We start from the raw sequence: 11,013 nt of genomic DNA, 5'->3' as shown, positions 1-11,013 counted from the left end.
ATTTTCACTCCATGCATCTGAAAAGGTGGGGTTTTTTACCCACAAAAGCTTATGCCCAAATAAATCTGTTAGTCTTTAAGGTGCCTGAGATAGGATACTGCCTAGATGGACCACTTGTCTGATCCAATATGGAAAGTCATATTTCTATGTATTTTTCACCAGTTTTAAATTGACTTACATTTTTAAATAAAAATAATTGAATTTAATCTCACATTTTATGTTAACTTTCATTTTGGGGCAGATGGTAATGCTTGTTTAATAAGGATATTAAGGGACAAATATGAGATTTTCAGAATAGCATTGAAACCCAAGAAGCTCAACCTCCAAGTTTTGTTCACATATATCAATATTTATCTCGAGGAAAGATATAATGCAGTCACATAAACTAAGGGAAACATGGAAACAAGAGGCATAAATCTATTACAGCCAGGGTTGGAACTATGCCAGGTCCCACCAGGGATGTGTCCTAGTAGTTCAAGAAGAAACTTTAATTCATGTATTCTGCTATCCCATAATGACAGGTAACTGGGCCACCTCCTCTCTCAGTTTTGACAACTGAATTATAACTAGGGCTGTCATGCGATTAAAAATATTAATTGCAATTAATTGCACGGTTAAAAAAATAATTGTGATTAATCTCACTGTTAATAATAAAATGCCATTTATTTAAATATTTTTGATGTTTTCTACATTTTCAGATATATTGATTTCAATTACAATACAGAATACAAAATATACAGTGCTCAATTTATATTTATTTTTGATTACAAATATTTGCACTGTAAAAAACAAAAGAAATAGTATTTTTCAGTTCACCTAATACAAGAACTGTAGTGCAACCTCTTTATCGTGAAAGTTGAACTTACAAATGTAGAATTATGTACAAAAAAAACCTGCATTCAAAAATAAAACAATGTAAAACTTTAGAGCCTACAAGTCCACTCAGTCCTACTTCAGCCAATTGCTCAGACAAACAAGTTTGGTTGTAATTTGCAGAAGGTAATGTTGCCTGCTTCTTGCTTACAATGTCACCTGAAAGTGAGAACAGGCATTCGCATGGCACGGTTGTAGCCGGCATCATAAGATATTTATGTGCCAGATGCGCTAAAGATTCATATGTCCCTTCATGCTTCAACCACCCTAATGATGGATTCTGCTTGATAACGATCCAAAGGAGAGCAGACTGACGCATGTTCATTTTCATCATCTGAGTCACATGCTGGAGAAAGTTGATTTTCTTTTTTGATGGTTCGGGTTGTGTAGTTTCTGCATCTGAGTGTTGCTCTTTTAAGACTTCTGAAAGCATGCTCCACAACTCATCCCTCTCAGATTTTGGACAGCACTTCAGATTCTTAAACCTTGGGTCGAGTGCTGTAGCTATTTTTGCAAATCTCACATTGGCACCTTTTTTGCGTTTTGTCAAATCTGCCGTGAAAGTGTTCTTAAAACGAACATGTGCTGGGTCATCATCCACTGCTATAACCTGAATTATATGGCAAAATGTGGGTAAAACAGAACAGGAGACATACAATTCTCCCCCAAGGAGTTCAGTCACAAATTTAATTAATGCATTATTTTTTTAACAATCATCATCAGCATGGAAGCATGTCCTCTTGAATGGTAGCTGAAGCATGAAGGGGCATATGAATGTTTAGCATATCTGGTACATAAATATCTTGCAACGCCGGCTACAAAAGTGCCATGCGGACACCTGTTTTCACTGTCAGGTGATGTAAATAAGAAGCAGGCAGCAGTATCTCCCGTAAATGTAAACAAACTTCTTTGACTTAGCGATTTGCTGAACAAAAAGTAGGACTAAGTGGACTTGTAGGCTCTAAAGTTTTACATTGTTTTGTTTTTGAGTGAAGTTATTTAACAAAAAAAATTTACATTTGTAAGTTACACTTTCAGGGTAAAGAGATTGCATTACAGTACTTGTATGAGGTTAATTGAAAAATACCATTTCTTTTATCATTTTTACAGTGCAAATATTTGTAATAAAAAATAATAATATAAAGTGAGCACTGTACACTTTCTATTCTGCGTTGTAATAGAAATCAATATATTTGAAAATGTAGAAAAACATCCAAAATATTTAATACATGTCAATTGGTATTCTATTGTTTAACGGTGCGATTAATCACAATTACTTTTTTTGAGTTAATCGCGTGAGTTAACTGCGATTAATCGACAGTCCTAATTATAACTGATTACTAAAAATAATGATTGACTTATCCACATCTGATTTCATACGAGCTGTGGGCAGCTTACCATCATCAGAGGGTATGGTCCCACCAACACCAAGGCTAACAATGCTGGTGCAGATAATTTACCAGCAACTGCAGTCAATCTTTAATAAAACTCTGAGAAGAGATGTCATTGTGATTGTGGGCAACTTTAAAGTGCAGGCAGGAAATTTGCAGCTGCCAATGACCTGATGATCGTTGACCTTCTCTTTTGTCACCCAAAGATTCATAAGCAGACCTGGTATAGCCCAGATGGTTTCACCAGCACTGTTATTGATCATGTCCTTATTAACAGTCATTGGCAGTCATGGATGTGCGAGTTCACAGAAATGCTGAACTTCACACTGACCATTGGCTTCTGCTGACAAAAGTGTGCTTCCGACTTCAAAGAAGAGACAACCAGTTAATGTGCTGAAATTAGTCCAGTTCAATGAAAAGATCTTAATACAATAAACTATCAGATGGCTTTCTGTTCTGAACTGTGTAAGGCCATCAAAGCACGAAAGAATGAAATGTCACTCCTTCTGTCATCTGATGGGGAATGGTACTGTTTCAAGTAATCGGTGCTGACCATTGCTAGCTCAGTGCTGGAGCCTCAGCCCTTCAGACATTATCCAGGGATCAGTGAGGAGACACTGGTGTTACAAGGTTTTTAACCCCCTTCCTGCTTCTATCATCGGGGCTTGACAGGAAAACCGACACACAGGTAAGGTGTAAACACAAACAATTTATTAAAAACAAGGACCCCCAAAACACTAAGCATATAAACAAACCACTCGGTCATCAAACCAACAAAGGCCTTAAGCCTGGAACCCAAAAGGTATACAATGGGGTAAAGATACAACAAAGATTAACTACATCACCATGGGATAGCACGGAGGCAGGAATCGAGGACACAGGATACACTAGGATGGGTCTTCAGATGGAATACAAGTAAGTCGATCGTAAGGTAGGCTGATCTTCTACCAGGTTTTCCGATGCTTTACGTCGTCCTGTGTGGGTGTATGTGGACACAGTTCTGACGATGTAATGTCAGTTGCATGGGAGCAATGAAGATGGACACTGGACTGTCACAGCAATGACTTGGCTACCTCTAGGGCAGACAGCACCTGAGGGGCATGCTGCTCAGCCGTAAATAAGTTCCTGTTGCCAGGCGGATTCTTTTCCGCCTTTGCAAGAAAAGGTGCCAAACTAAGTAACAAGGAGGACACTAAATACGGAGGAACAACAACAACTCCATGAATCCAAAAATTCTCTACACTGGAGCTAAGAAAAAAGCAAGGGTACAATTTGAGGATTCAGTGACATGTTTGTTGAGAGCTGTCACGGTTCCCTCCCCACTCTGAACTCTAGGGTACAGATATGGGGACCCACATGAAAGATCCCCTAAACTTATTCTTACCAGCTTAGGTTAAAACCTTCCCCAAGGTACAAACTTTGCCTTGTCCTTGAACAGTATGCTGCCACCACCAAGCATTTTAAACAAAGAACAGGGAAAGAGACCACTTGGAGATGTCTTCCCCCAAAAATATCCCCCCAAGCCCTACACACCCCCTTTCCTGGCGAAGCTTGAGAATAATATCCTAACCAATTGGATACAAAATCATCAAAGACCCAAACCCCTAGATCTTGGAACAATGGAAAAATCAGTCAGGTTCTTAAAAGAAGGGTTTTATTAAAAAAAAAGAAAGGTAAAAATCATCCCTGTAAAATCAGGATGGAAAATACAGGGTATTCAGATTCAAAACACAGAGGATCCCCCTCTGGGCAAAACCTTAAAGTTACAGAAAACAGGAATAAATCTCCCTCTTAACACAGAGAAAATTAACATAAAAAAAAGATAAACTAATCCACCTTGCCTGGCTTACCTACACTGGTTGCAATATTGGAGACTTGGATTAGGATGAGTTGGAGAAGATGGATTTCTGTCTGGCCTCTCTCAGTCCCAAGAGAGAACAACCAAGTAAACAAAGAGCACAAAACAAAAGCCTTCCTCCCCCCAAGATTTGAAAGTATCTTGTCCCCTTATTGGTCCTTTGGGTCAGGTGCCAGCCAGGTTAGCTGAGCTTCTTAACCCTTTACAGGTAATAAGGATGTTGCCTCTGGCCAAGAGGGATTTTATAGCACTGTATACAGAAAGGTGGTTACCCTTCCCTTTATTATTTATTACAAGAGCAAAGGAAAAGCTGAATGGGTTTGACTTCAGTATGTCATCAAGTCATTGTGTGAGAAAGATAAGTAATCCTAATGTTTGTCTCAGGCAGTGAGTTTAGAAAGGCTGCTGCCTAGCACGATTGCTGCACCCTCTATTCAGTTTTGTGATGTTTGTACGGGAAGGTGGCATCAGGTTGTCCAGTAAACAATTAGGATGGCAGTGTAGCAAGGCGGAGAGGCCTCCCTCTGATGCTGACAGAGAGGAACCACTCCCCGCCCTTTGGTGAGCGAAGCCAGGCCAGGCCTAGCCCTCATGTCAGAAGCAGAGGGATGGAACAAGAAGTATAAGAGGCAGGGCCTCCAGCTCAGTTGAGAGGGAGCCAGGGAAGGAGTCAAATGCTGGTGCCTTGCTGCTGGCCCCTGAACCAGGGACCAAGCTATGTCAACCCCTGCCTCCTCAGGAATACTTGGAGGAGCTGCTGCCAGGTGAATACCCCGAGGAACTGCTGGCTGCCAAGTACCCAGAGGAGTCTGAGGGTTCATGAGCAACAAAGCCTTATAAACAGGTAGGGGTAGGAAGTAGCCCAGGGAAACCAGACACTACTCCAGTTGTGTTGCTGAAACCATGATCAACATGTTTCGGCAGGATCCCCACTGACCCAGTGGCAGGATTCCCAGCCACTGTTAGGGCCCCGCGCTGGGACACAGTGGAGTAGGGTGGGCCTGTGTCCCCTGCTGCCAACCTCCAGCAGCCTACCCACCTTAGACCAGATGGCCTGAGCTTGCCTGCCTTTGCGCTGCCCTGGCCAGGGAGGCAGGCCATAGACTGTTTGCTGTCTGGGCCGCAGCCTGCCTTAGCTGTCTGTCACAGCCAGGGAACCTGAGCCTGACTGTTATTGGTTCTATCTACTGTTGATCAGCTCTCAGCCGCTTGGTGACGTAGCGAGGTGGAGTGGCCTCCCTCCGACGCTAACTGGGAGGAACCACTCCAAGCCACTTCAGGCAGCATCAGCCAACGTCTGCAAGATCAGTTTGGAAGATCATTTCAAGATAGTCCTCAATTGTCCATTACCTACAGTTCTCCTACCATTTGAAGAGGGGTAGGAAGTTCTGGTAGAACCACCTTCCTTCAAGCAAGAAGAGATCCAGATCACAGTCCATAAACAGAAGTCTGAGGAGGCTCCAGGAGTTTGTAACATTACTCTTGAGTTCCTGAAGACAGGTAAGAGTATTGTTGTACTGTGGCTGCCAGGCTGTCCCAGACCATCTGGAGTATCAGCTCTAATGACTGGAAGAAGGGGTTATTCTGCCTCTTGTCAAAAGACTGAATGTAGCAACTATAGAGGTATTATGCTATTGTCGGTTCCTGGGAAAGTCTTCACTTCCATGGTAGTGTTTCAAATCAATGATGCATTTCATGGCAAAAGCCAGGATTCTCAGTGTGTCTTTAGACCTAGTCATTCCATGATCAATCAGCTCTTTACCTTGAGAGAGATTTTTGAGAAGTTGGCTGAATTTCATAATCATGTGAGCACTTTTCATAGATTTCCATCCGACTTTTGAGTCAGTGCATCAAGCAAGTTTATGGGATCTGATGCTGCATCTTGGCATCTCGGAAAGATAGTGTCATTGATAAAAGAGCCCTATGGAACAGAAAGCAGTGTTGGATTCAATGGCAGATACACAACCTAGTTTCCTATCTCCATGGGAGTTTGACACAGGCTGTCACCAGCACTGTTCAATATTGGCATTGACTGTTTGATAGATAAGCTTGGGGAAGGATCTGTTGATGGCATTGAACTGAACACCATTCTGCTTCAACATTTTGAATTCACAGATGTCTTATTGCCTCAGTTTGGTGAATTGCTGCAGCTGATGGCTGATCCGATTAGGCAATGAGCAGCATACATAGTACGGTTTATTAATCCAGGTAAAACTAGGTCCCTGGCCATTATCGTCAATCTCCAGCTCCAGATTACAACCAATTCAGTATTAACCTGTATGGATGGGACATTGAGGAGCCGCCAAATATTTGGGCAGCATCATAGACATTGCTGGAGGATTCCTGCTGTCATGTTTCAGGTCATTCAGCCTGACGACATGGGGATGTCCTGACATGAAGCTGGCTACCAAGCTGTGGATGTATAGAACCACCATTATACCAGCTCTGTCACATGGAAGTGAAAAGTGTGCATTGTGGAAAGGTGAGGAACACTGAATTAACTTCATCATATCAAAGAGCAGGACAAGATCAGAAACTAAGATATTCTAAATGAATCCAGCAACTTTCTCCATCAGCACTGGTTTGGTTTCAGCAATTTTCTTAGTATGAACATATTATAAGAATGGAAGGCAATGAATTTTGAAGCATGTGTGCCAAGAAATGCAGCTACGTGGCTGGTGGTCACAGGGGTACCTTAAGCTTTGGTGGTATGACCAGATTGCCAGAGATAGATATTAACTGAATGTACAATCAGAACATCTTAGGCACTTTGCCAGAAAATGATCTGGGTGGCTCTTGATTTGCAAAGAGGCCATGTCTCTTTGGGATTTGCGATGATGATGAATAAAATAAAATGCAGTAAAATGACAGAGGAACAGAGTTTAATCACAGATAAATGATGTGCAAATAGACGAGAGAATTTGTTGTTATGTACTAATGTCATTACTGCAATAGCATCCAGATATGTTAGTGAAGACCATTATGTGAGAGGCATTGTAAAGACATAAAATAAAATCGAGTCCCTGCCCCAGGGACCTTACAGTCATAATAGGGGAAAGATGTGACAAGTGGGTAATCATCACAATTGACAAGGCAGAGGAGGAACAGAATACAAGGATGATTAAATGGAACCCAAGGTTGCATAGTCTTATGTTGGCCCCGTATTCTAGCAATAAGAATATTTACCTTTTTTGTCTTGTTTATTTTTAAATATAGCTATTCTTCTATTCCAACACTTTTAATTACTCTAAATTAGATTCCTACCTCATTAGCTATTCCTTGTATTTAAACATCTCTCTTGAATTAGAGTTTTAATGGAAATAGAAAGCTAAATTTGTAGTACTGTTTAGTACTGCATTAAATCTAGTAAAAATCTTGATGTAAGTATAAAAATATAATACACAACTGGAAGATTTGTTATTTTAAAATACATATATATATTTGTTAATATTTATTTTAAGCACCAATACAGTGGATTTTGGCTTCACTGATCCCAGCTTGTAGTGATCATGTAGCAATGTGGATTAATTTACTTTCCAAAGCCATTTTCTGTTGGTACTGATGTGTTTGCCCCTCTCTTATACCAATCAATGGGGTTTTCAATTGCAAGGATCATATTTGACACGATTACTTTAATTTTATATGATGTTTTAAAACATAGAAAGGACTTTGCACCCTTTTGAGTGCCACTCAGCCACAGGAAAGATTGTTACAGTTTCTGGAAGCACACGTTAGAACCAATTATAATTTGACTTTGCTGTCATAGTACTCAGATGCGTCCTAGAACTTACCATGTCATTACAAAAATAAAGATTTTGCTTCTACACACATGCCTGTTTGGGGAAAATTTCTTATTTTATGTATCTGAATACAGTGATCATGCAGATATAACAGTAATAAGTGGGTGCTTATCAAATGGATATGAACAACATGATAATTCTACAGCAAAATTGTTGTTATAATACAATGTTAAATATATATTTGTTCATTTCTTTAGATTCATAAGGCCATAAGGTGTGCATATTTTTGTACATTAGGTACAATTAGTTAAAAGTATGGTTAACATGATGCAAAGGATTGTAAAAGACAGAAATGGAAAGATTCTTGGTACAGAAGAAGAACAAAGGAAAAGATGAACATAACATTTTCAAACTACTAGATATACATGGTGAAGACCTACCACCAGAGATTGATACTGGTTTAGTAGATACTAACTACAATAAAAGAAGTTAGAAAAGCCATCTGTAAGCTAAAAAATTGGAAAGCAGCTGGAGGGGATAACATTACTGGAGAGATGCTTAAAGCAAATGACAAAACAGCTCTCCAGACTTTCCTTGTCTTTTTGGACAGAATATGAATGAACGAAGAATCCAATCCACTGGAAGAGAGACCTGATAGTAAAATTGCCAAAGAAGGGTGAGCTTATCAGCTGCAATAACTGGAAAGGAATCACATTTCTCTCAATGCCTGAGAAAATCATAGGCAACATCATTTGGGAACGTATCAAGAAACAAATAACTCTCCAAATTAGAGAGGAACAAGCAGGTTTTAGACCACTGAGAATTTGTGCAGTACATATTGTTGTTCTGAGATATATTACAGAACAAAATGTGGAAGGTCAGACACGTGTGATAAATTCTATAGATTTCAAGAAGGATTTTGATAGCCTACACAGAAATAATCTTTGGAAAATTATGGCATATTATGGAATACTGGCATATTATGTATAATAATTAGAATCATCACGGATCTTCATGATAATGCTGAATGTGCAGTCAGAGATGGTGGCATCAACATCTGATGGTTTGCAGTGACAACTGGAGTAAAGCAAGGCTGTATTATGTCTCCACTATTGTGTGTACTGGTCATTGATTTTGTCATGAGGAAAATAGCTGCAGAAAGCAACTGAGGAATTTTATGCACAAATGATAAAGCACAATTGAATGACCTCACTTTTGTTGATGATGTTGTCCTGCTCAGTTCAACACATCACTTAGAAGGAAAAACCCATATTTTACAGACACAGCAAAACAAGTTGATTTGTTTGTCAACAAAGGGAAGATAAAATATACAGCTATCAGTGTCCCAAAGCAACCATCAGATTAGATAGAGAAAGACTAGAAGAAGTAAGTCATTTTTACCTATCTAGGGAATGAGGTATGCTGTGATGGTGACACCATGCTAGATATCAAACGAATACCCCAAATCAGCAAACAACTTTCATAAACTTGAAAATAATTTGGAAAAGTTGCATGATTGGCACTGATACAGAAAAAAAAAAGATTTTTTAGCACTGGTATCATGTCTGTCTCCTTTATGGAGCAGAGTCATCACTTTTATTGTAGGATTTCCATAACAAGATCAATGAATTCCAAAGTAAATGTCTGTGAAAGATCTTCAGAGTCCATTGGAAAGCGTTTCTTCCAACATCATAAATTCTAAGTAGAGTAAACCAACCTAAAGCATCAAACATGGTAAGAAGATGACAGTGGACCTATTTAGGACATGCTTTAAGAATACCAATACGACTTCCACGTCAAGTGATAATATGGACAACACTTGGAAAGAGAAAATTAAGATGACCTGGAGAAACACTACTCAGAACAAGAGAGAAAGAAGCCAAATCCACCAACATGACACTCAGAAGTCTTAAAAGACCAGCACAAGACTGAAATAAATAGTGGAAACTGGTGCACACACATGGCAGCTGAGAGTGTAGGAGGATAAAGAAGAAGAAAGGATTGTATAATGTTACAAAAATATTCCAATATAGCTGTAAATGAATTAAATATTTAAACAGATATGTACTGCACACTTTTTATTTTCTATTTGCATTGATTAGGATACACTTTTCAGTTCGATTTTAACATCTTCTCTGTAGTCACACCCACAGGCGCTGACTCTGTGGGTGCTCCGAGGCTGGAGCAACTGCAGAAAAAAAGTAGTGGGTGATCTGCACCCACTGGCAGCTCCCCCAATCAGCTCCTCCCCCTCCCGCCCAGCACCTCCCACCCGCCATGGATCAGCTGTTCAGTGGCGTTCAGGAGGCACTTAGGGAGAGGGTGAGGGGGCAGAACAGGGCAGGGGAGGGAAGAGGCAGTGTGGGGGTGAGGGCTTGGGGAAAGGGGTTGAGTGGGGGCGGGGCCTGGGGCAGAGCAGGGGTCAAATACCCCCACGACTCAGAAAGACGGCACCTATGGTCACACTTCTAAGGATGATGGGTCTGATTGTTTTATGCAGATCTCTCCATGTGGAGCTCCCATTCCATAAGGATGAGTCTCTTGTGGCAGTGACCCTTGATGATGCCCTGTAAAAATGCCTCTCCACTGGAGATTTGATTAGACAGCACCATGGGCTGCATGAAGGCATGGGGATGAGGCAGGGAGAGCATTCCCTGCTGTGCCTGTATTACTGATGGGTCAACCACCCTTTATCCCCCTGGCTGCTGTTGAGACCCAGCCTTTATGAGGGTGGCTCTTTTAAGGGCTGTACTGCTGGAGGGAGCACAGTCGGCAAAGTAGCAGCTGGCTTTGCAGGATATTTATTTAAATATGTGATCATTACATTATCATTAATAATAATTTAATTAAAATTGATGTGTCCTAGGACTCCATCCCTGGTTATGCACTGCACCCAGAAGTATACATGCATTCTGAAATTGGTGATGAAATATGTTGCATAATTTTACATGGCATCAGACAGTGATATCAAAAATAAGGAAATCTGATCTTGCATTGTGAAAACAGTGCACTTATTGAAACACAAATATTGAATATGAATTATCATAAAAGGAATCACAAAAATGACTATGCAGCTACATTACAATATAGATGTTCAGTTTTCATATTTCCCCCATCGTGAAAGTCACTCTGAGACAAAAATGTACGAAAT

This window comes from Chelonia mydas, chromosome 1 (assembly GCF_015237465.2).
Source record: "Chelonia mydas isolate rCheMyd1 chromosome 1, rCheMyd1.pri.v2, whole genome shotgun sequence".
In the NCBI taxonomy this organism is placed as follows: Eukaryota; Metazoa; Chordata; order Testudines; family Cheloniidae; genus Chelonia; species Chelonia mydas.
This window is presented reverse-complemented; position numbering follows the sequence as displayed.